At 44.0% G+C, this 26,655-nt stretch overlaps 1 long non-coding RNA gene across 1 annotated transcript; it reads left to right on the top strand.

Moving 5' to 3' along the window:
* Positions 1 to 1,363: 1,363 nt before the first annotated feature.
* LOC135051282 (uncharacterized) lies at positions 1,364 to 25,886 on the top strand. Its single transcript, XR_010242159.1, has 4 exons — positions 1,364 to 1,434; positions 2,119 to 2,263; positions 22,720 to 22,795; positions 25,478 to 25,886. It is a non-coding gene; the product is annotated as an uncharacterized LOC135051282 (long non-coding RNA).
* The last annotated feature ends 769 nt before the right edge of the window (positions 25,887 to 26,655 follow it).

The following is a 26,655-nucleotide window of genomic DNA, read 5'->3' on the forward strand; positions in this document are numbered from 1 at the left end:
TCGACAATATAGATTCTTTCTCCCAATTTTGCCAGGAATATTATACCGGGCCTTGTGTTGTGAGCACAGCTAACCCGCGAGGGGACATGTTGCACTCGCTGCCGGGATTCCGCCTGCTGGGATTCCGCCTGTTGGGATCCCGGCATCGGTCTCCTGACCACTGGGATCCCCCCCGCCAGGATCCCATACTGATCCCATTGTGTCAGTAGAGAAATTCTGACTGTGCATTGGAAATCAAATTAGAAAAAGTTAAACGTTTTCTAGATGAACCATTACCCAGTTTTAGGCAACATACTGTACTAAATTCTACAAAGGAAAGTGCACAAAAATTCCCAAGGTCAGGGAAAAAGAACTAGTTACTGCTTGGGTGCACACATTCCACAACTAGAAGGTATATTAAAATATAAGCATTATTATTTTACTAAAATCGATATCCCCAATGTTAATATAATGTATTGGCTTAAATGCCCATGTGTAATGTTGCTAGACAAGTTGTATAAATCATATTCTGATTCCTGAGATATAAAATAGTGAAATAATAAAATTGATAAGGAAAATAATAGATAAGTGCAGAACTGAAGAAATTAGATACGTGAATAAAGATTTCAAACCAAAAGCTGATGTGCTCCTTATTTGTGTTTCTGTGTCTTTAATAACTTCACATTAATATAGTCTTCAAAATTGTAGCACTGTAAAAGTGATATATTAATATTTTTACACACCATATTCTGCTGTCTTATAGATCACTTTCAGATATGTCCCTGTATTCAATAGTCTTTTACACGTACCATAAAAAGATACTTTTTATACAAGCTGATAGAATGTAATGTCTACAAATGTATAGAAAGGTGGTATTTGTATTCATTCACTGCCTTTTGCGTACTCCAAAAGCAGATACTGTTTATGCAAGTTAGTATAATATTACACAACAGTATTGTACTTTGTATAGTGACCGCTTCTCTTATATGCTCATTAGTCACAAATTACATGGACACACACAGTTGATATATCTTTCTGATCAACAGAACAGGGGTAATGGAGGATGTTTAAATACCTAATTTCAAGGGCTAATTAAATCTCATGTGCATTTATTGGGAAATATTCCCAGCGTAAATAGCCCATGTATTATAGTACTCATTGGTAACAATCATTTTTCAACATCTTTTTTAATAAATGTAGATGTACTCGGTAATGTGCCTATAAGTGCTTCATTATTATTTACAAGTTAAATATATATCCATCATTGACCAGTGTTGTTATCCTTAATGTACTCTGTAGACCGCATGCGATGTCACAGTACCAGTGATGTCACAGTAGCAGTGCTGACCCTCACAGACCCCTGGTAAGTGCACTTGGAGCATGACCTGCTCAGTGTGTTGGAAGCACTACATGGATCAGCTACCTGAACCAGAGCTGGAGGTGATCAGCAGGACAGTAAGTAATAAAGGAAGGGGACTGCTAAACCTATCCAACATATTAGTAAAAAATCCATAGAATCTTGCAGATTCTCCCATCTAATTTATTTATATTATTGTCTTTAATGGGGGATAATAAATAAACATTTATCACAGACAAATAACCCTCAGCAGCTGCCTAGTTGGGTCTTGAAGAAGCAAAAAACCTCTGGATTGTCAACCTTTAAGACTAGGCAAGCTGTGTATACTTTTTTTAGTGCCGTCCTTCCCTCTATTATAGTTACACTACTGGAAGGGCACTGGGACAAGTTGTCCACTGGTAATAGACTGAGTACTAGACATCTGATCTGTGTGTGTGTCCACATTGTATATATATATATATGTGTGTGTGTATATATATATATATATATATATATATATATACATATACACACACAGTACTACTGTATGTATGCAGTAGTTCTAGCACTCAACCCACTTTTAATATGCTCTGGTGCCTTACTATTTTATATAAACATTATAATTATGCTGATCAATATTCTTGCAGTGAAGTGTTTAATACTGAATTACTCCTTTAGAATGAAATTACCCTTGTCTTATTTGTATACATTATTTGTAAAATGTTGTATTATAATGTCTATGTTTAGTAGCATGTTTTTGACATATGTATGCACTATACATATCACATTATTTCTGTTTGTAGACTGCACGACCCGGTTGCTAGGCAGCACACCAGCATTTTACTGAATGGGCCCCTGTAAGACGATGTCACAGAGCTGAATAATGTCACAGAGCATGTGAAGCACAGCTCCTGCATGCAGCTCCAGAATGTACTGCGATGGCTCCAGGTAAGTACAGCTGGAAGTTAGGATTTTGTTTTTGTCTATACCTATGTGCACATTTTATTGTTCACATTGAAAGCGAGTGATGCTTGTCGAAAATGTGAGATGTGTGATTAAGCACGCTCTTTTTGTCACATTCAAGAGAGGAAAAGGAAAAATGTCCTGGGAGTGGTGCATACAGAAAAAGGATATTAATGTTATTAAAATATAACTTTTATTAGGGCTTATGTAAGAATGTGCCATGTGTACAGCGGCTCCAATATATTCTCAAAGTAAAATTCAATTGGAGTGAACTATTATTCTATCTGAATAAGCTGTGCTTAGATATGTGTAGTATATTTATTACTAGGTGGCTCATCGTGCCCTACGGGCGCTCTTCACACCATCGCAAGGGGCTTCCTTAACCCTGGATGTGCAATATTTTTTTCATATGGAGTATTACCTCCAAACATAATTTTGTGAGTGATTAAATATTGCACGGACAAAGGGCGTGCAATGGGTAAGGGCTGTAGCCCCTTGCGACGGCGTGAACAGCGCACACAGGACACGATGAATCACCTAGGAGGTGCTGTGGTTGGGGGAGAGGGCGGTGTGGGGGAGAGGCAGATGGGTGGGGGTGCCGCATGTGGGGGAGGGGCGGTTGCGGGGGTGTCGTGGGTGGTACTGTGGTTGGTGGAGAGGTGGTGGCGAGGGGTACGTAGATTGGTGTGTGGTTCCCCAAGATGCTGTGGGTGCTGGATGCCCATGCGCGGGCAAGACCATGGATGGGGGCCTTGGGGTTGAGGGATGGGGGAGGGGACTGGAGGTGTTCTGCTTGAGAAAGTTGTGGGTGCGTGTGCAAGGGGCATGTGGGAGGGTGTCCAAAGGTGCCATGGGTGGGGGAGATCCACATGGGGTGGGTGGGGGTATTGGGGGTGTGGTGTGTGCAGGAAAGGAGGGGTAGGGTGATGGGGAAGGGTATGTTGAGTTGCAGGGGGTGGGTGAGGGGTGCATTCGGCTGTAGAGGGAGGGAGCTCCCGCTCTGCAGCAATGTGCCTGGAGCAGTGTCCCATCTTATCTCCATTCGGGTGCACATGGTTTGCCCCTTGTGAAGGGCGGGATGGCTCCACACTGTGTGCTTGGTGCCGGGGATGTGAATGTGGTGCCGGAGCAGTCTGGCTGTCAGGCAGGCGGCATAGTGGTGTTTCTGGTGCAGAGCGTGGTGCGATACGAGGTTGCAGTAGGAGGGAGCTCCGTATGTGCTGCGCTGGATTAGTGAGTGTGTGGTCCGTGTCCTGTCCCGTTGAACCTGCTCGTCGCCAGCTGCTGCCCAGCACGACCCCCCACTGGCGGTAGGGGGTGATATGGGGGTGCATAAGGGAGGGGTCCTCAGTGTGGGGTGTCGGTGTAATGGGGTAAGGACAGTGTGTAGCCAGGAGAGGTGCGGCGGGTGTCCAGCTGGTGCTGGCAAGTACCCTCCATATAGCCTGTGTTAAATCACTTAAAAATATTCTTGCTCCCAGCTTTATCAAAAAAGTTACCACACAACAGACAATAGGGGACACCTGGCTGACGCAAAAACCTAAAGGCTTCTTCCGATGCGGGGCTACCAGGTGTACCACCTGTAAACACATGTCTCGCAAAAACCACACACCTCCACGTGAGAGATGGAGAGGATTACAAACTTACTAGTTTTATGAATTGTGACTCAACTTATATTATATACCTCCTCTCCTGTGGATGTGATCAGAAATATGTGGGGCGGACTACAAGAAGCATTAAGACTCGCTTCATGGAACACCGCCGTAATATAGTCAGGAAAATCTCCACGCATAGTGTCTCTAGACACTTTAGAGACTACCACGAGGGGGATCCTAGCTCCCTCCATCTAACAGCGGTTGAACAGGTGGGCATAACAAAGAGAGGGGGGGACCGGTATAAAATCTTGTGTAAACAAGAACTGTACTGGATGTTTAAATTGAACACCATATATCCAAAAGGACTGAACGAAGCAGTTGAACTTAATTCTGTGTTATGACCACCTCTCAGTAGTAATATCATTATTTTTTCAGACTGCTGCCCTCTCTCTTAATGATATCAGTTTTTTAATACATTACTGGTGCCATCTATTGTGATTATATAGGTCTGGTAACGTATCAATACATAAGTGTTCTCAGATCATAGTACGATTCATCTCCTATTACCTATATATATGTCTCTAAACAAGATCCTATGTATTCTTCTTTTTGGGATTAATTCTTTACACATCAGTATTATGTGGTACATTTATCTCTCTGGATTTATTTTATAATTGGTAAAGTACCAAAGGGTTATTTATCATTGTCATTATCAATTTTTATTTATATTTACTTCTATATTTATTTCTGTTTAAAAGATGGCTACTGGATAAAATAATGGAGGTTCATTAAGAGTCACCACTGTTTATTGTTCATTAATATATATATTATTTATTATGTATTACTTTTAACTACTTCTTTGTCTTATGAAAAGTATGATAATCCTCATCGATTACTGTACAGTGCACTCCAAGCAAACTAAATTGATGCAAATATACACATACTGTACATGGCAAATAGTGTTATTATTGTGGTTGGCATGATGGTTGGCGGGATTACGTAGCCGTCATCTTGTGAGACCACCTATATTGTATGTGAGGGTTAGGCAGCTAGGTTGAGACAGCGCGTGTAGCGACGCGTCGCCTCGGCAACCGAAGTAAATACCCGCAGCGTCATGAGACGCGCACCCGGGCGCATGGGAATGACGCGCACCCGGGTGCGCGGAAATGACGCGACGTAATAAGCTCGACCGCGTGATCACGTGCGGCCAGGCGGGGATTGATGATGCGATGGGATGGGATCCGATCGCGTCATCTGATCCTCTAATGCCACTAATATAGGCGAGGGGGAGGGGATCCCCACTTGTTTGGTGTAAGAAGTGGATTGGATCCCCCCCTAACCAGGAGACCTGCCAGTGACTAATAGGACAAATAAACTAGATGCCATTCCGGGGTTTAGATACTATAGCCCAGGTCAGGTATCTGTAAATGGTCATGTGACCAATATACACATAAATAAATAGATTCCTTTGGATATTTGGGAGTTATTTAATATATGTATCATATTTATGAACATGGGCTTCACCCCTGATACTTATGTCTGTCATTTTTTTGGTCATATTATGGTCATATTATGAGATGAGTCGGTTAATGTCAATCACTTATGCAAATTAGCAGCCATATTGGTTGGGTATATAAACCCTTGTTTACAGCCAAGTTAGCACCTTGAAAAAGTTGTGTGAACACAACGAAACACGTTGGAGTAAGCTGCCTTGGATCACTTTTTGGACTTGTACCATCTGGAGACCTGAGGACCTGAACCAAGACCCCACTACTGATTTTCATGGACTTGTGCTGGAGGTATACCATCTGAACTGAGGACATTGCTTTGCTTCCACCTCACCAAGGAACTGCAATCTTGCGGAGTGCTGAGCCGCTTAATAACCCTTGGACATACTTGTGGTAACTAATGCCTAGTTCAGACTATCCATTTGGTCCGCACAAACCTAGAAGGGGACTATATTATAGGAACAGGTCCTATTATTTCCTCCATTTTGAGCTAAATGTGATCGGGAGTAACATTCCATACTTCCCCTTTTTTAAGGGTTTTTCTTCACTTATTTTATTGATTCCATATGGATGTTTTATTGAATTTTACTATGAATTAAATGTGTGTAATTACTGACCTAATCATCTCGTTTATGACCATTTAGCGCTGATTATTAATTTGTTTGTGTTACCCTCCCTGCTGCTGCTGGCTGGAGCTGTGTCTGGTGATTCTGGTGGCTATGGCCACACCCCTATACTGTAGTTAGTGTCAGGGGGCATTTTTTACCTGACTCTGGTGCTGGCACAGGGCATGGTGTGTCTCCCTGCAGATGCGGTTGACTCCTCCCAGCTCTGTGACTCCACCCAGTGTTAGACACACAGGCACAGAGTCACAGATCTGGGCTATTATATAGGAGATATTTATGTATCCCTGGAATTGGGAACATCAAGTTTCACATACATTCCATAATACAGTTCACAAATGGCCCTCAGTGTTGGTAAAGAGGGGATTCCACTGGTTGATTATTATGTGGTATCAGTAAGGATTCTTCCCTTGGTACTATCCACAAGTATATCCTGATTACACTGAGTTTATTTTGACATATATGGGTAAGGTATATAGCCTGGTATTCGTATTGGCCCTATTTGTCTGTGCAGGGCACGGATATTTTCCCGTTAACTACAGTACTAAATTGCTATTTTTAGTAAAGTTGGATCTGTTGGTTAACATACATTATGAATATGCCTGGGTCCACAACCACTAGTCCAGCAATATCACTAAAATTCAGGGAGGCTGATTATAAACACTTCTTGCTCTATTCCTAATGCTGGGTACACACTGATAGACACATCTGCAGAGCAATTGATCTGCAGATATATCTACAGACGGACTGGGCATTGTGTTGGGAACTTTTTGTTGATCCAAATGACCCAAAGGTGTGTCAAATATAGTGTAACTCCTTATTAAACATCATTGGTCTTTGCATAGCAAATGAGAGTTTTTGTCACCCAGATATTTTCCCTTTGACCACAGAAATAGATTGCAATAGTTGAGTTATGGGACCCACACACTGCTATTTGTGCTAGGTGCGATTTGAGCCTATACAATTTGTGCTATGTGATTTGGACTAAGTGGGGTATGCTATTTGAACTACATGCTATTTCAACTACATCCGATTTTAAATACACTACAATGTACTATGGCCCTCATTCCGAGTTGTTCGCTCGCAAGCTGCTTTTAGCAGCTTTGCACACGCTAAGCCGCCGCCTACTGGGAGTGAATCTTAGCTTATCAAAATTGCGAACGAAAGTTTAGCAGAATTGCGAATAGACACTTCTTAGCAGTTTCTGAGTAGCTCCAGACTTACTCGGCATCTGCGATCAGTTCAGTGCTTGTCGTTCCTGGTTTGACGTCACAAACACACCCAGCGTTCGCCCAGACACTCCTCCGTTTCTTCAGCCACTCCCGCGTTTTTCCCAGAAACGGTAGCATTTTTTCGCACACAACCATAAACTGGCCTGTTTCCGCCCAGAAACACCCACTTCCTGTCAATCACATTACGATCACCAGAACGAAGAAAAAACCTCTTAATGCCGTGAGTAAAAAACCTAACTGCATAGCAAATTTACTTGGCGCAGTCGCACTGCGGACATTGCGCATGCGCATTAGCGACTAATCGCTCCGTTGCGAGAAAAAAATAACGAGCGAACAACTCGGAATGACCACCTATGTGTGCTGTAGTACAAAATATCTGCCTGTGCATACTATTTTGCCTTGAGATATGGACTAGATGGGAGCGTACATCGCAAGGGACAATACTCACAGTGCTATTTGAACTAGATGCAATGAATTAAAAAGATCAAATAGCATGCGATAATTGTACGGTGTGTGGGCACCATTAGTTCTATTTTTGACATGCATTAGGGACATACCTGGGCTGGGTCATAAACCACTATTCTGGCATTATCCCTAAAACTCATGGATACTGATTATAGACAGAGTGATCAGTCTACCTAGTGTGGTCTACTTGTTATGTGATCCCTTGTAGTCATAGGACAACAATGTTAAGGGTACGTTTTATTAACTCAAAATTACCCAAAAATATGTAACGTAGAGAATGAATCCTTGCAAAGTATTGTGGGTCTTTGCATAACAAGTGGGAGTACTTATCAACCAGATATTTGTTACTGCAATCACAGGACACGTTAGTCCAGAGCTTGTGGGTAAAGTGGTACATATTACAGTAGCACATCACCAGAGGTTTCTAGTGTTATTCATTCATATTAATACTGAGTGGAGCACATTGTAACACACAGACACACACACCAGCTTCGTCAGGGCAAAACTAATTGTATCCCGGATCCGGAATTTATACCGCTTCTAGGTGAATATAACCAATCCGCATATAGGACCCCATTTATCAACAAGTTTTATCATATGCAATGAGTTTTAAAACTCATTGCGTATGATAAATGGTGCTTCAGCCAAGCAGCTCCTAACTAACGTGTTCAAATAATTTAAGTTGGGAGTTTATTGGTTGGAGCACCGTTTATCATACGTAACGAGTTTTAAAACTCGTTGCTTATGATAAAACTCATTGATAAATGGGCCCCATAGATCTGTGATAGACAGATCTGAGGACAGCGCCGCATCGCTGATGGACAGGAGTGTGTCCAACCAGATATTGCACAGCGTCAATCAGGAGGGATTTGTCACCGAGGCTATAATGAGTGCTTCCAAGTATGGAACAATTGAGCGCCTATGCTTCTGGCAATCGGGACACATTTGTCCTCGTTCACACACATTCTCTGCACAGATGAATTACTCACCTCATCCGCTAAGTCAAAGCAGGGCAGGAGGGCAGTAAAAGTTCGGTTCTCAGGTCACGTGATCGGGATTACCATTCTGGGTATAGTCTTGAATTCGGGATTCTACAGTTGATCTATTGCAGATAAGATTTTGCTTTTTTAAGTATATAGATGTATATATCATTAGAAGGAATTCTGTCTCTCTCTATCCAAAATGGTACATGCATTTTTTTAATATAAAAAATGCCAATGTTGGGTAAGTATCCAAAGGTATAAATGTAAATAGATTTCTTTTTAAAATGGTAATGACAAGTGAAAAATGCTAATATATCTCAATGCAATACTAGTATAAAATAAATAAAATGGGTATTTTTACTTTTAGTAATGATGAAGAAGTGGGTGACTATGACTCCGGCCCTAATTGGATATGATGGTGTTTTCAACATATGATGCAGCTATTCATACTGTCAGATTCATTATTGTTTAACTCTCAGATTGGGAATATGCAAGCACAAAATGAGATTATTATCTAAGAAAAGGTGCATAACTGTTCTCATTGAGATCAATGGGTGACAGGATGTTTATCAGAAAGATCAGGCTTGTGTCTTGCCTCCCCCTCTTATATTCAAACTGATTTTCTTCATCCCAAAGGACTTTAGGGAGTTGGGGTTGCTTTGGTGATGTTTCAAAAAATGACTGGCTATTGGGTTCAACAGACTTTGGTCTCTTTCTACATTTCTAATGCTCCCCAGGTGTTCCAAAATCCTCTTTTTGAGTGGCCTTTTGTTTTCCCTATATATCTTAAATTACATGGGCATTGTAGATTATAGATTATTGCTGGCGTACTACAGTCAATAAACTCCTCCATATGCCATGTCTTGCCAGTCTTTGTCTTGGTACATATTTGTAACTTTCATTACGGGGTAGGCTTTACATCCACCACATTTCATTGATCCCTTCTTTGAAAAAGATTGCTTATTCGAAGTACTCAAATGGCTGTGTACCAAGATGTCATGGAGCTTCTACTCCAGCTCATTTGGATTCTTCCTCTCAGGATTTTTGCAATGGGTTGGGTCTGTTTGTAGAACATTCATATGTATTTTGAAGTACCAATTGGATATGTTTTCACTTGTTGCAAAAGGTTCCCACAAATCTGATGTTCTCCTGTTCATTTTCTTTTTCATTTGTTTTAGTTTTTGGTATTAGTAATTGATCTCTAGTGTACTTTTTTGTGTCTCTTTATGCTTTTTTAATTACACTTCTACTATATCCACGTTCTCTTAATCTTTGATCTTTTCTCAAAGGTATGTTATTCTGAGCAATTTCATTTTATATGTAGAATTATTCTGAGCAATTCCGTTTTATAAAGCTCCGTTATTCTGAGCAATTCCATTTTGTAACCCTTTCAGAAGAGGTGGATAATAGGAGCTTTCGCTGTGAAAAATACTATTGGTCAAGGTTTTCTTCCTGAAAAGATCTGTAGAGATGTGGCCATCCACTTTCAGATTCAAAGTAATATCAAGGCAGTTTATTTTGGTCTGACTTGCTTTGTTTGTCAGCTTCAGATTCAAGTTGTTCTGTTTCAACTTTGCCAGGAATTCTTTAAGGAGTGTTATGTCTCCATTCCCAAGTGATTAGGAGGTCATCAATATTATATAACCACATTAAAATGTGGTCAGTATAAATATCTTTTTCATCTTTGAAGACCCATTCACGTTCCCACCATCCCAAATACAAGTTGTCATACATGGGGGCACAAGTCCTACAGTCGGGGGCTATCATCCCTTTTCGACAGTCTCAGCTGGGTTAGGGGTTCTCTTCTACTCTCTTCTTTGTTCAGAAACCAAATGAATCATACTGTCCAATTCTGAATCTGAAATTGCTGAACAAGTGCCTCAAGGTACCCAGGTTACGTATGGAAGTACCGTGGATGGTTAATCAACTGGCCCAAATCCTCTCTCATCCCATCCCAGAGGATGCAGTACCTGGGAACACTGCTGGACCCCAGGGTACAATGCATATCCACCCTCAGGACAAGACTGCAACTTTGCAGTTGCGCATCCACAACCTGCTTCGTAGTCCCAAGGTCTCTGTTCATTCAGCAATGCAGACCCTAGGCTACATGGTCTCAGTGTTCGACATGGTGGATTATGCCAAATTTCACTCCAGGTGTCTTAGCGCCTGATACTGTATGAATAGACAGGGTTACCATCTCAAATCAAGTCCCAGACTTTGATTCTGACCCGATCTCTTCGGGCATCTCTGTCATGGTGGTTACACATGACCAATTTAGAAAAGGGCCAACCATTCTGGATCCCACACTGGACACTCCTCAGTCTCAGGTCGATTTGGGGTTGTTATAGGCTGTCACTCCTTTCAGGGTCGCTGTTCTCTGTTGGAACGGGATCTCCCGATCAACGTCCCGGAACTTCAAGCAGTCTACCTGGACCTTCTTATGGCCCAGGCCCTGCTCCAGGGTTCTCCAGTACAGAACCAGTCAGACAATGCCACAGCAGTGGCATATATATAAATTGACAGGGCGGCACTCGCTGTGTGGCAGCGATGCAGGAGGTATCAAGGATTCTCACCTGGGCAACTCTTCACCTCCCAGCCATATCAGCAATCTTCATTCCAGGAGTCCTCAACTGGGAAGTAGACTTCCTTAGTCGACAGGACATTCACACTGGTGACTGGTCTCTATACCCAGAGGTCTTTCAGATACTGGGGCACAAATGAGGACTTCCAGCCATCAATCTTATGGCCTCCAGACACAATCACAAGGTTCTAGTGTACGGGGCCAAGACGAGATCAAGGAGTGAGCTTCATGGACATTCTCACAGTCCCCTGGGCCTTTCATCTAGCCTATCTCTTCTACTTCCCAGAGTCCTGCGAAAATTCAAAGAGGACGGCGGCACGATCATACTAGTGGCTCCAGCATGACCCAGATGCCATTGGTTAACTAATAGATCTCTCCATAGACTACCCCTTCCCTCTGCTCTTCATCCAGACATACTCTCCCAAGGGCTCTGTCTCCATCCTGACCTGCCTTGTCTGTCTTTGACGGCATGGCTCTTGAGACATCCCTCCTAAAGGAAAAAGGTTTCTCTGGGGAGGTGGTTCAAACTATGCTTCAGGCTAGGAAACCAACATCTGCTTGCATTTATCACCGGATTTGGCACTCCTATTTCCAGTGGTGTGTTCATCATCACTACGATCCCAAGGTCCTTCAGTTCCCTAGATTGTTAGCCTTCTTGCAGACAGGCCTCACCATGGGTCTTTGCCTGGCTTCTCTCAGGGTCCAGGTTTAGGCTTTGTCTGTTTGCAGAAGAGACTGGCATCTTTACCAGATGTGCTTACCTTTCTTCAGGGGGGTACTCCGGATACAGCCTCCATTCATACCACTTATAGCTCCTTTGGACCTGTCATTGGTTCTTAAGGCTCTACAACGCAGTCCATTTGAACCACTGGAAATGGCAGACCTCAAGTGGCTCACCGCAAAGACTCTTTTTCTACTAGCTATTGCTTAAGCCCGTTGGGTCTTTGACTTGGGAGCTCTCTCATGTCGCTCCCCATGTCTGATATTGTACCATGACTTAACGTGGTTACCTACTTAAGGTATTATCTAAATTTCATGTCAGCGAACCAATTTTGCTTCCGGCCTTCCAGGAACCTGGTCTCTCACCAGAGGAAGCCTTGTTGGATGTGGTCTGTGCTCTTTGTATCTACGTGGACCGCACTAGTTCTGTTAGGAAAACAGATGCCTTATTTATCCTCTATGGATTCCATAAGCGGGGCTAGCCATCCAATAAACAAATATTGGAATGTTGGCTTCACACAGGCTTACACACAGGCTGATCTGTCTGTTTCAAGTACAGTATCTGCTCATTCTACTTGCTCTTTGGGTCCTTCGTGGGCATCATGCCGCAGAGTGTCTGCTTAACAATTATGCAAGGCTGCTACATGGTTTTTGGTATCTGGTCTCTAGGTCAACAAGACTTAGGCCGACAGTGTCTAGGTTGACCACTATTGATCGTCAGTAACTAGGTCGACAGGTTCTAGGTCAACAGGTCTAAAGATTGATATGAGTTTTAAAAAAAATAAATTATTTTTTTGAACTTTTTCATACTTTAGGATCCATGTGGACTACGACTGGGAATGGTAACGTGCCCGAAGCATGGTGAGTGAAGCGGTGCACTAATTGGGGTTGCCAGTCACTGTACAGTGAAAATGACACAAAAAAAGATTAAAAAACTCATGTCGACATTTTGACTTGTCGACCTAGACCATGTTGACCTAAAGACCCTGTCAACCTAGAATCCCTGTCGACCTAGTTACTGTCGAACAATAGTGGTCAACCTAGACACTGTCAACCTAAGTGTGGTCGACCTTCAATACCACACCCATGGTTTTCTGCCCACACATTTCTTAGGTTTTATGTCTTTGATACGTTTGGCTCTCAGGATGCAACCTTTGGCTGCCAAGTCCTCCTTTCAGCTTACGAGCATTCCCTCCCTATAACAACTGCTTTAGGACATCCCAAGATTAACCCTGTGTAGACCATGGACCTCGAAGAAGAAAAGAAAGAGTTATGGTAAAACTTACCTTTGTTAACTCTTTTTCTTCGCGGTCCATGGGCTATACAGGGTGCACCACGCTTCAATGGGATGCCTTACAGTCACCAGTTTCCTTCTCTTCTCTATGAGACTGTGATTTTCTGTGTGTACCATACTTTCTTCTCTCCTTTCTTCAGCTTACAAAGCTTTATTGTTCGGTTCCAGACCTGGTCTCCACCAGATCATACCGAAGGTTAACCCTATGGATCCCATGGATCGCGAAGAAAAAAAGTTAACAAAGCTAAGTTTTACCATAAGTCTTTCTTTTTAGCAGAAATAAAATTAATCCTATGGGTTGTATTCAATAAGAGTCGGAAACTGCCGTCTTGTCGGAAAGACGGCAGTTTCTGACTGGAATAGGTAGTAAGGGGTTCCGACCTATTCAATAGGGGCACATTTTTTCCGACAAGTTGGGAAACCCGACTTGTCGGAATGCTGTCGGAAAGCAGGTGGATCAGCGGAATACCAGCCGATCCACCTGCTGCTGTTGGAAACGGGGCCAAATCTGACAGGTTTTGCCCCCATTTCTGACACACTCAATCCGACTTGAAAACAAGTTGGATTGAGGTGAGGAGATGAGAAGCGTTTTGGTGGGCTATGGGGATGAGAGGTACCTTGAGGGCCGTCCCCTGGCCAGGCTCCTCTTTCCCTGTAGTGCCTCCCCCGTCTCTGCAGACATTACCCCCGCTGCCAGCTCCATCCAGCAATCGCCACACTGCTCCCCCCGCCGGCCGCCTCACGCTGCTCCCCCCGCCGGCCATTTCACGCTGCTCCCCCCGCTGGCCGCCGCACGCTGCTCCCCCCACCGCTTCTGTCAGCGCACTTGTCAGCTGCTGACAGCAGCGGCAGGACAGGACACAGGGAATGGCCAAATCCGACAGTCGGATTTGGACGCTCTTTGAATAGGCATTGTTGGGTCCATTCCGACAACTGCATGTCGGAATGGACCCGACTCTTATTGAATATACCCCTATATCTTAAAAAAAAAAGTTTTTTTTATTCATTATTTATCACCTGATTATGCTCTAAAGATATACATTATATAATATACAATATATAGTTTTAATAAATATAATAGTTGGTATAGAATGTAATCAAAATGTTGATAATAATTTTGATATTCAGATAATAACAATGTTGACATTCATAATGTTGACAGCAAAATTCCGACATTGTTCAAAAGATCACAGGCAGTGTGTCAACATTCTCAGAATACTTACAGATTAAATATCAGAATGTCGACTTTAAGGGTTACGCTGTGGTGGGGCAATTGGTGTTCGGCTGCGAGTGGATAGTTTGCAGGGAGTGAGTTTAGGATTATGCTTAGAGATAGTGGATAAATACCAGAACATCGGATATCTGACCCGGAAGTGCCAGTCACATGACCGTCAGGAACAGCCTTGAACAAGCTAGTTACTGCTGAGTCACCAGGAATAATAATATTAACAACAGTTTCTTATATAGAGCAGCATTTTCTGTTGCACTTTACAGTTGTTGCGCTTTACAGTTGGAAACAACAGTGATACAGATAGACATAGAAGTAGTAAGGCCCTGATTACAGCCTTACAATCTATGGGGAAATAAGCTTTGATATACACTAAGGATAGGTGCTACCTATTACATAATGCCAGATTGCAAAGGTTCTTAATGGGCTATATGATAAGCAATGTTGGCCAGGGTTCAGGAGGATGTGAAAGTGAAGAAAGAGAAAATATGTGAGGATATGTGTGGACTGTACAGAGGGGATGCAATTAGACAGGAAAGCTTATGAAGCTTCATAATCATCAATAGTTTATGGCCAATGTAAAATACTTTTACCATCGATGGGGAAGAACCAGATGGTTTCCCTCCATTGATGGCATGGCATAACCAAATTTTTTTTAAAGGTGCTGGGAAATCTGTGCAGCCCTGCTACCCACGGGTCAGTCAGTGAAGGAAATGGGGTGACCATCAGTTGTGAAAGCATCAATGGTCATCCATTACATAATTGGCAGCTATCAATGGTCACTTACCATTTTGACATCGATGGTTACCACACTGATGGCCATACCTATGTGGGAGGTTCTGGAATTCGATAAGCAGCTTAAAGAGGTGAGTTTTTAGGAAACGCTTGAAGGTTTAAAGACTAGAGGAGAGTCTTATTGTGTGTGGGAGGGCAATCCACAGAGTGGGTGCTGCCCGAAGAATGTCCTCTAATAGTGAATGGGAGCAAGTAATCAGTGTGGACGAGAGATAAGAGATGTATATTAGTGTAGTTTGGTTAATAGCCTTGTGTATAAGTAAAAGTATTTTATATTGAATACTGTAGATTACTGGTAACCAATGGAGAGACTGACAGAGTTGATCTATAGATGATGAACGTCTAGCAAGGAAGATTAGCCTTGCAGCTGCAGATTATAGTGGTGAAAGCCTGTTTTGGTAACAAAAGTAAGAAGATTAATAGATTATCGCAGTACCAATGCGGGAGATAATGAGAGCATTCTTGCAATGTCTTATGTAAGATATGGTTGTTTTTTAGATATGTACAGTATTTTAGATGCTGTCTCTGGAGTGTTGGAAACAAAGGCACGACTGAAGTGGGTCCAGTAAGTTGTGAGAGTAAAGAAAGTGTGTGAGGCGAGTGTAGGCAAGAGAGAGAGATTACATATTTTAGTTAAGGTAGGGATGAGCACAGGAGACAAAGCTTTACTGATTTGTGAGGGTACAGGACAAAGAGTAGAGGTAGTAGGAGGATGAGAAGAGTGTTGATACTTTATTTTCATTTGTGGGATCAGATGAAGAGAAGTTGCCAGAGGTGGTCAGGTAGGGAATTTAGCAGGTCACTGGCTGAGGAAGTGCATACCATTTTTTCTCTAACGTCCTAGTGGATGCTTGGGACTCCGAAAGGACCATAGGGAATAGCGGCTCCGCAGGAGACTGGGCACAAAAGTAAAAAGCTTTAGGACTACCTGGTGTGCACTGGCTCCTCCCCCTATGACCCTCCTCCAAGCCTCAGTTAGATTTTTGTGCCCGAACGAGACGGGTGCAGGCTAAGGGGCTCTCCTGAGCTGCTTAGTGTAAAAGTTTAAAATAGGTTTTTTATTTTCAGTGAGACCTGCTGGCAACAGGCTCACTGCACCGAGGGACTAAGGGGAGAAGAAGCGAACTCACCTGCGTGCAGAGTGGATTGGGCTTCTTAGGCTACTGGACATTAGCTCCAGAGGGACGATCACAGGCCCAGCCATGGATGGGTCCCAGAGCCGCGCCGCCGGCCCCCTTACAGAGCCAGAAGACTGAAGAGGTCCGGAAAATCGGCGGCAGAAGACGTCCTGTCTTCAATAAGGTAGCGCACAGCACTGCAGCTGTGCGCCATTGCTCTCAGCACACTTCACACTCTGGTCACTGAGGGTGCAGGGCGCTGGGGGGGGGGGGGGGCGCCCTGAGACGCAATAAAAACACCTTTTTTGGCAAAAAATACATCACATATAGCTCCTGGGCTATATGGATGCATTTAACCCTTGACAATTTTTACATAAAAAAGCGGGAGAAAGGCCGCCGAAAAAGGGGCGGAGCCTATCTCCTCAGCACACTGGCGCCATTTTTTCCTCACAGCTCCGTTGGAGGAAGGCTCCCTGACTCTCCCCTGCAGTCCTGCACTACAGAAACAGGGTAAAACAAGAGAGGGGGGGCACTAAATTGGCATATAAATATATACAGCAGCTATATTAGGGAAAAACACTTATATAAGGTTATCCCTGTATATATATAGCGCTCTGGTGTGTGCTGGCAAACTCTCCCTCTGTCTCCCCAAAGGGCTAGTGGGGTCCTGTCCTCTATCAGAGCATTCCCTGTGTGTGTGCTGTGTGTCGGTACGTTGTGTCGACATGTATGAGGAGGAAAATGGTGTGGAGGCGGAGCAATTGCCTGTGTTAGTGATGTCACCCCCTAGGGAGTCGACACCTGACTGGATGGTCTTATGGAAAGAATTACGTGATAGTGTCAGCACTTTACAAAAGACTGTTGACGACATGAGACAGCCGGCAAATCAGTTAATACCTGTACAGGCGTCTCAAACACCGTCAGGGGCTCTAAAGCGCCCGTTACCTCAGGTCGATACAGACACAGACACGGACACTGACTCCAGTGTCGACGGTGAGGAAACAAACGTATTTTCCAGTAGGGCCACACGTTACATGATCACGGCAATGAAGGAGGTTTTGAACATTTCTGATACTACAAGTACCACAAAAAAGGGTGGCCGAAAAAGGGGCGGAGCCTATCTCCTCAGCACACTGGCGCCATTTTTTCCTCACAGCTCCGTTGGAGGAAGGCTCCCTGACTCTCCCCTGCAGTCCTGCACTACAGAAACAGGGTAAAACAAGAGAGGGGGGGCACTAAATTGGCATATAAATATATACAGCAGCTATATTAGGGAAAAACACTTATATAAGGTTATCCCTGTATATATATAGCGCTCTGGTGTGTGCTGGCAAACTCTCCCTCTGTCTCCCCAAAGGGCTAGTGGGGTCCTGTCCTCTATCAGAGCATTCCCTGTGTGTGTGCTGTGTGTCGGTACGTTGTGTCGACATGTATGAGGAGGAAAATGGTGTGGAGGCGGAGCAATTGCCTGTGTTAGTGATGTCACCCCCTAGGGAGTCGACACCTGACTGGATGGTCTTATGGAAAGAATTACGTGATAGTGTCAGCACTTTACAAAAGACTGTTGACGACATGAGACAGCCGGCAAATCAGTTAATACCTGTACAGGCGTCTCAAACACCGTCAGGGGCTCTAAAGCGCCCGTTACCTCAGGTCGATACAGACACAGACACGGACACTGACTCCAGTGTCGACGGTGAGGAAACAAACGTATTTTCCAGTAGGGCCACACGTTACATGATCACGGCAATGAAGGAGGTTTTGAACATTTCTGATACTACAAGTACCACAAAAAAGGGTATTATGTGGGGTGTGAAAAAACTACCCGTAGTTTTTCCCGAATCAGATGAATTAAATGAGGTGTGTGATGAAGCGTGGGTTTCCCCCGATAAAAAACTGCTAATTTCTAAAAAGTTATTGGCATTATACCCTTTCCCGCCAGAGGTTAGGGCGCGTTGGGAAACACCCCCTAGGGTAGATAAGGCGCTCACACGCTTATCAAAACAAGTGGCGTTACCGTCCCCTGATACGGCCGCCCTCAAGGAACCAGCTGATAGGAAGCTGGAAAATATCCTTAAAAGTATATACACACATACTGGTATTATACTGCGACCAGCAATCGCCTCAGCCTGGATGTGCAGTGCTGGGGTGGCTTGGTCGGATTCCCTGACTGAAAATATTGATACCCTGGACAGGGACAATATATTATTGACTATAGAGCATTTAAAGGATGCATTTCTATATATGCGAGATGCACAGAGGGATATTTGCACTCTGGCATCAAGAGTAAGTGCGATGTCCATTTCTGCCAGAAGAGGATTGTGGACACGACAGTGGTCAGGGGATGCGGATTCCAAACGGCATATGGAAGTATTGCCGTATAAAGGGGAGGAGTTATTTGGGGTCGGTCTATCGGACCTGGTGGCCACGGCAACGGCTGGAAAATCCACCTTTTTACCCCAAGTCACCTCGCAGCAGAAAAAGATACCGTCTTTTCAGGCTCAGTCCTTTCGTCCCCATAAGGGCAAGCGGGCAAAAGGCCACTCATATCTGCCCCGGGGCAGAGGAAGGGGAAAAAGACTGCAGCAGACAGCCTCTTCCCACGAACAGAAGCCCTCCCCCGCTTCTGCCAAGTCCTCAGCATGACGCTGGGGCCTTACAAGCGGACTCAGGCACGGTGGGGGCCCGTCTCAAGAATTTCAGCGCGCAGTGGGCTCACTCGCAAGTGGACCCCTGGATCCTGCAGGTAGTATCTCAGGGGTACAAATTGGAATCCGAGACGTCTCCCCCTCGCCGGTTCCTGAAGTCTGCTTTACCAACGTCTCCCCCCGACAGGGAGGCGGTATTGGAAGCCATTCACAAGCTGTATTCCCAGCAGGTGATAATCAAGGTACCCCTCCTACAACAGGGAAAGGGGTATTATTCCACGCTGTTTGTGGTACCGAAGCCGGACGGCTCGGTGAGACCCATTTTAAATCTGGAATCCTTGAACACTTACATAAAAAGGTTCAAGTTCAAGATGGAGTCACTCAGAGCAGTGATAGCGAACCTGGAAGAAGGGGACTATATGGTGTCTCTGGACATCAAGGATGCTTACCTCCATGTCCCAATTTGCCCTTCTCACCAAGGGTACCTCAGGTTTGTGGTACAGAACTGTCACTATCAGTTTCAGACGCTGCCGTTTGGATTGTCCACGGCACCCCGGGTCTTTACCAAGGTAATGGCCGAAATGATGATTCTTCTTAGAAGAAAAGGCGTCTTAATTATCCCTTACTTGGACGATCTCCTGATAAGGGCAAGGTCCAGAGAACAGTTAGAGGTCGGAGTAGCACTATCTCAAGTAGTACTACGACAGCACGGATGGATTCTAAATATTCCAAAATCGCAGCTGATTCCGACGACACGTCTGCTGTTCCTAGGGATGATTCTGGACACAGTACAGAAAAAGGTGTTTCTCCCGGAGGAGAAAGCCAAGGAGTTATCCGACTTAGTCAGGAACCTCCTAAGACCAGGCCAAGTGTCAGTACATCAATGCACAAGGGTCCTGGGAAAGATGGTGGCTTCTTACGAAGCGATTCCATTCGGCAGATTCCACGCAAGAACTTTTCAGTGGGATCTGCTCCACAAATGGTCCGGATCGCATCTTCAAATGCATCAGCGGATAACCCTGTCTCCAAGGACAAGGGTGTCGCTCCTGTGGTGGTTACAGAGTGCTCATCTCCTAGAGGGCCGCAGATTCGGCATTCAGGATTGGGTCCTGGTGACCACGGATGCCAGCCTGAGAGGCTGGGGAGCAGTCACACAGGGAAGAAATTTCCAGGGCTTGTGGTCAAGCATGGAAACGTTACTTCACATAAATATCCTGGAACTAAGGGCCATTTACAATGCCCTAAGTCAGGCAAGACCTCTGCTTCAGGGTCAGCCGGTGTTGATCCAGTCGGACAACATCACGGCAGTCGCCCACGTAAACAGACAGGGCGGCACAAGAAGCAGGAGGGCAATGATGGAAGTGGCAAGGATTCTTCGCTGGGCGGAGAATCATGTGATAGCACTGTCAGCAGTGTTCATTCCGGGAGTGGACAACTGGGAAGCAGACTTCCTCAGCAGACACGATCTTCACCCGGGGGAGTGGGGACTTCACCCAGAAGTCTTCCACATGATTGTGAACCGTTGGGAAAAACCAAAGGTGGACATGATGGCGTCCCGCCTCAACAAAAAACTGGACAGATATTGCGCCAGGTCAAGGGACCCTCAGGCAATAGCTGTGGACGCTCTGGTAACACCGTGGGTGTACCAGTCAGTGTATGTGTTCCCTCCTCTTCCTCTCATACCAAAAGTACTGAGAATCATAAGAAGGAGAGGAGTAAAGACTATACTCGTGGCTCCGGATTGGCCAAGAAGGACTTGGTACCCGGAAATTCAAGAGATGCTCACGGAAGACCCGTGGCCTCTACCTCTAAGAAAGGACCTGCTCCAGCAGGGACCATGTCTGTTCCAAGACTTACCGCGGCTGCGTTTGACGGCATGGCGGTTGAACGCCGGATCCTGAAGGAAAAAGGCATTCCGGATGAAGTCATCCCTACCCTGATCAAAGCCAGGAAGGATGTAACCGTACAACATTATCACCGTATTTGGCGTAAATATGTTGCGTGGTGCGAGGCCAGGAAGGCCCCTACAGAGGAATTTCAACTGGGTCGATTCCTGCATTTCCTGCAAACAGGACTGTCTATGGGCCTCAAATTAGGGTCCATTAAGGTTCAAATTTCGGCCCTGTCAATATTCTTCCAAAAAGAACTGGCTTCTGTTCCTGAAGTTCAGACGTTTGTCAAGGGAGTACTGCATATACAGCCTCCTTTTGTGCCTCCAGTGGCACCTTGGGATCTCAATGTAGTTTTGGGATTCCTAAAATCACATTGGTTTGAACCACTCACCACTGTGGACTTAAAATATCTCACATGGAAAGTGGTAATGCTGTTAGCCCTGGCTTCAGCCAGGCGTGTCTCAGAATTGGCGGCTTTATCCTATAAAAGCCCTTACCTAATTTTTCATACGGACAGGGCAGAATTGAGGACTCGTCCTCAATTTCTCCCTAAGGTGGTTTCAGCTTTTCACTTAAACCAGCCTATTGTGGTGCCTGCGGCTACTAGGGACTTGGAGGATTCCAAGTTGCTGGACGTAGTCAGGGCCCTGAAAATATATGATTCGCTGTTTATCCTGTATGCACCCAACAAGCTGGGTGCTCCTGCTTCTAAGCAGACGATTGCTCGTTGGATTTGTAGTACAATTCAGCTTGCACATTCTGTGGCAGGCCTGCCACAGCCAAAATCTGTAAAAGCCCATTCCACACGGAAAGTGGGCTCATCTTGGGCGGCTGCCCGAGGGGTCTCGGCTTTACAACTTTGCCGAGCAGCTACTTGGTCAGGGGCAAACACGTTTGCTAAATTCTACAAATTTGATACCCTGGCTGAGGAGGACCTGGAGTTCTCTCATTCGGTGCTGCAGAGTCATCCGCACTCTCCCGCCCATTTGGGAGCTTTGGTATAATCCCCATGGTCCTTTCGGAGTCCCCAGCATCCACTAGGACGTTAGAGAAAATAAGAATTTACTTACCGATAATTCTATTTCTCATAGTCCGTAGTGGATGCTGGGCGCCCATCCCAAGTGCGGATTGTCTGCATTACTTGTACATAGTTATTGTTACAAAAATCGGGTTATTGTTGTTGTGAGCCATCTTTTCAGAGGCTCCTTCTGTTATCATGCTGTTAACTGGGTTCAGATCACAAGTTGTACGGTGTGATTGGTGTGGCTGGTATGAGTCTTACCCGGGATTCAAAATCCTTCCTTATTGTGTACGCTCGTCCGGGCACAGTATCCTAACTGAGGCTTGGAGGAGGATCATAGGGGGAGGAGCCAGTGCACACCAGGTAGTCCTAAAGCTTTTTACTTTTGTGCCCAGTCTCCTGTGGAGCCGCTATTCCCCATGGTCCTTTCGGAGTCCCCAGCATCCACTACGGACTATGAGAAATAGAATTATCGGTAAGTAAATTATTATTATCTCATATCTTATCAATCTTGTCTTTGAAGTAGGATATTTCGACGTTCTAAAATGTCAACATTTCATCGCTGACTGCATGATGCATGTCAATATGGCCAATGTTAACATTATAACGATATCAACATTATAAATGTAGAAAGTTGGCATGTCATACCTAACCCATTAATTAGATGTATTTTTTAGGGTAGCAGGAAACCTTAAAAATATTGTTCTTGTGTTTAAATATCATATTTGTTGTGTACAGCTCTGCAAGCTTCCAGCATGATGAACTCTGCTCTCCTGCACTGCTCCAGAAGACCAGCCAGAATACAAACTGCAAAGTAGGTGGCTTTCAGCCAATGGCACTTAAGTTTTATCTGTTTATTTAGCTTTTAGTATTGTAGAGCTACATAACACAGCATGTACTGCCAGAGGGCCAGCTAGAACTGGCAGCGCCAAAATAGCTGGAGAGCCTTAGACTAAAGTGAAACTTTCACCATATTCATGGTACTGTACCTAAACCTCCTTTAGAGTCGATGAGCTGCTCATGCACTATGTGCTGTGTGCCCATTCCCATGTCCCATCACCTACGTTTTATCATGGACCCCTAACATAGCATCTCCCTACCCATCATGTCCCAGTCAGATGCTGCCCGTAATATATATATTTTTTCATGTGAACTTGCCTCCACTGCTAGACATGCTCCGTCCTCAGCAGACTTCTGTAATGGGAGTGGGGACATATCATGGAATGACTCCATTTGCAATGGCTCCATGTCACACCTCACATGGAGTGTATGACTGTTTACATATGCTGTGTGTAAATCAGGAAGGGTAGAGGTTAGGCTGTGGGGGAGGAAGGGTTAGGTTTAGGCTACAGGGAGGGGGGAGTTAAAGTTAGTCCGCATCGGAGAGAGGATTAGGGTTCAGCTGTAGGGGGATGAGGGTTAGGATTAAGCTGCGGGAAAGGTGGGTTAGGGTGGTTAGGGATAAGGGTTAGCTCTCTAAATTAGCCTGTGTCAGTCTATTAATCATCGAGATGCTGCTGTCTGTATTTTGACAGGCGGCATTGTAACCACTGGAATCCTGATACCAATGCAAATAATCACGTGCCGCTAATGTATTATTTTAGAAATTGTCTCTAGTAGTTGGCTACATAGAGGGGCACTACTATTTTATTATTAACTAGTAAAAGGACCTGCCACTGAGCTGACAGTTCTTCCTCTCTTTCTGTATACCACCTTGCCCCCCCCCCCCCTCCCCCCACTCTGTATCTTAGCACATTGGATGGGAAAGGTTTCTTAATCATCGACACAAAATTACAATTACATTTCTAAAATGTTTAAAAGTGACTTTTACATGTATATCAGGATTCTTTCTTGGCTCTGAGGAGTAGGTTTCTCTCTTCACCTTTTAGCTTGATCCCTTCTATTAGCTGCAATTGAACCTATGCAGAGTTAAGGTGTGTACACACGGTGAGATTTATCGTTGCGATTTTGACTATGTACAGTAGTCAAAATCGCAAGAAAAGTCAGTGCAAATCGCACTGTTAGGCAGCTTGCAATACCTATGCGCACTCCCGCAAGGTCAGTATCGCAAGGAAAGATATACTGTAAGTCAAAAGTATAGTCAAAATCGCACATAGTCAAAATCGAAGGTACAGATAGTCAAAATCGATGGTACTGGGCTCTGGGGAAGTTCTAGGGAAATTACATAGTCAAAATTGCAGATAGTCAAAATCTCAACATGTGTTTCTCAAAGTGTGTACACACCTTTAGGTGCATATGAATACTGTAAATGTGCTTGCCTACCTATTGTGAGAAAGTATATAATTTTGTATTTATTAATATAAAGGGGTATATTCAATTGAAGTCGGATCCATTCTGACATTCATTTGTCGGAATGGATCCGACAAGGGCTATTCAATGCCATCTCAATTCAACTTTAAAAAAAGTCAAATTGAGATGCGGGAGCTGAGATGGGGGAAAACAGCGCTACAGCAGCGTAGCGGGAGGATATGTCACAGCCGCCACTCACGGCAGCATCCACCCGGCTCCAGCAGGTCTCGCTTGCTGGAGCCAGATGGATGCTGCTTTGAGTGGCGGCTGTGACACATCCTCCGGCTACGCTGCTATAGCCGCTGCCGTAGCGCTACTCTCCCCCATCTTCCCGCTGGTCTCCACCCTCTCCTCCTCTCGGCTCCCTCATGTCAATCCAACTGTTTTTAAAATCGGATTGAGATGGTCGAAAAGGTTTTGGCCCCGTTTTTGACAGAAGCGCGCGGATCGGCAGCTATTCCGCAGATCCATGTGCTTTTTTAATTTTGGGTTATATTGAATAGGTCAGAACCCCTTCCGACCTAAAAAAGTCAAAACTGACTTCTTTTCGACAGACGACAGCTTTTGACTTCAATTGAATATACCCCAAAGTCTCAGTAGAAGTCTTTACTATTCTCCTACCTGAAAAGATGCATGCACTGTAATTTGGTCACAAGATACCATCCTGAGGCTGTGACAGTGCATGCCACTATTAACCAGTATAAGTGAATCTGGGCCAAACATTTCAACAAGGCAAAAGTTTCAGGCACAATTGCATCTGTGCATGGTATAAAGCATAGCACTATATGATTACCCATATAATAATGTTCCGGGGTATATTCATATTGTAGCATTTCAATAATTTGGCATTGCCTGATCCTACCTGGTTGATTATATGCCAGATGCCTGATTTATGGTTTGAACTTTGATGACTCTTTGGGCTCCTGCCATTATACTTTGGTTGCTTACGTATTTCTCCTTTGGAGAGATTTTGAATATGATACGTTAGTAAATGACTTCTGCTCTAACTTTGGGTAATGTCTGTGTTTATAAGTTTATTAGTTACTACAGTTTATGTTCATTATATATTTTAAAAGTTTATATTAATATATTATGTTATTTGTATTGTGCATCAGATATTTAAAAATGGTAATAAGGTGTATCTTTGCCTGTAAGTTTCAGTGAGATTAATGTACTCGTCTTACAGTTTGGCCTGTCACATGACCTATAGATAATCTCATGTGATGTCATAATACCAATGCTACCACCTCACAGAGTCCAAGTAAGTGTACAAGTAGCATGACCTGCTCAGGATGCTGGAAGCGCTTCAAATTAGCTGCGTCAACCAGATCTGGAGGTGATCTGCAGAACAGTAAGTAATAAAGGTAGGAAGCTGATAATATTTGTCAGAATGTTAAAAAAAAAAAACATAGTTTTTCTGGTGTTATATAGAAATTAATCTGTAGATTCAGATATAAAGGTGATACATAACACTGTTAGATACTAAACCAAAATGTGAAAGATGATATACAGTATGCCTATGACACATAACAATGTAATATAGCTAGTAATAGTAAGGAAATTTACTATGTATAATAGTGGTGCTTTACAGTGTTATATAGGGACATAACCCTACAGTATGTAACTTATAACCATGATAAATAACACATTATGTAAAACTGCAGCATCACAATTATATACAGGGAGAAAACACCGGCACAGATGTCATTATACAACTAAGATACATCACAAAGCTATGTTGCAATGTCATACATACAGTAATTTAAGATGTAAGAGAACAATTCCGTGTCAGTTAACAAAATAAAACTACTAGTAAAGGGACCTACACACTTGGCGATGTTTCCGATTTGGACGATGTTCGTTTTCAACAATTAACGAACATCGTCCAAATTAGCTTGCTATGCTAAATGAGGGAAAACCAACGATGAACGATTGCAGGGACATGCATTGTTCATCGTTGGTGTCTACACACTAAACAATACGAACCATATATTATTCCCTTATGAGAGATATACTGTATATAATGCAATAAAATACTGCAGCTGTGTACATAATAAACCATGTTCATTTCCTATAATTATTTATCACTATGTCATATAACACTTTATGTGCATTGTGCATATGAATGTAATACTTTCAGAGGTGTGTCAGGGTTCCTTATGTGGGACTCTATGGAACCCCAGGATCATTAGGATGATTTTGGTGCATGAGAAATTCTATTCCTGGTATTGTAGCAGGAAGTGTCTGCTTGTCGACGTCTGTTAGAAGCACTTACCTGTCCGAAGAAGGATCATTCCATGAAGGGTGCCACCACCACTGGAACTTTGGCCCCTGAGAAGATACTGTTTCTCATTTCTTGAAAGC

The sequence above is a fragment of the Pseudophryne corroboree genome, chromosome 2 (genome assembly GCF_028390025.1).
Source record: "Pseudophryne corroboree isolate aPseCor3 chromosome 2, aPseCor3.hap2, whole genome shotgun sequence".
NCBI lineage: Eukaryota > Metazoa > Chordata > Amphibia > Anura > Myobatrachidae > Pseudophryne > Pseudophryne corroboree.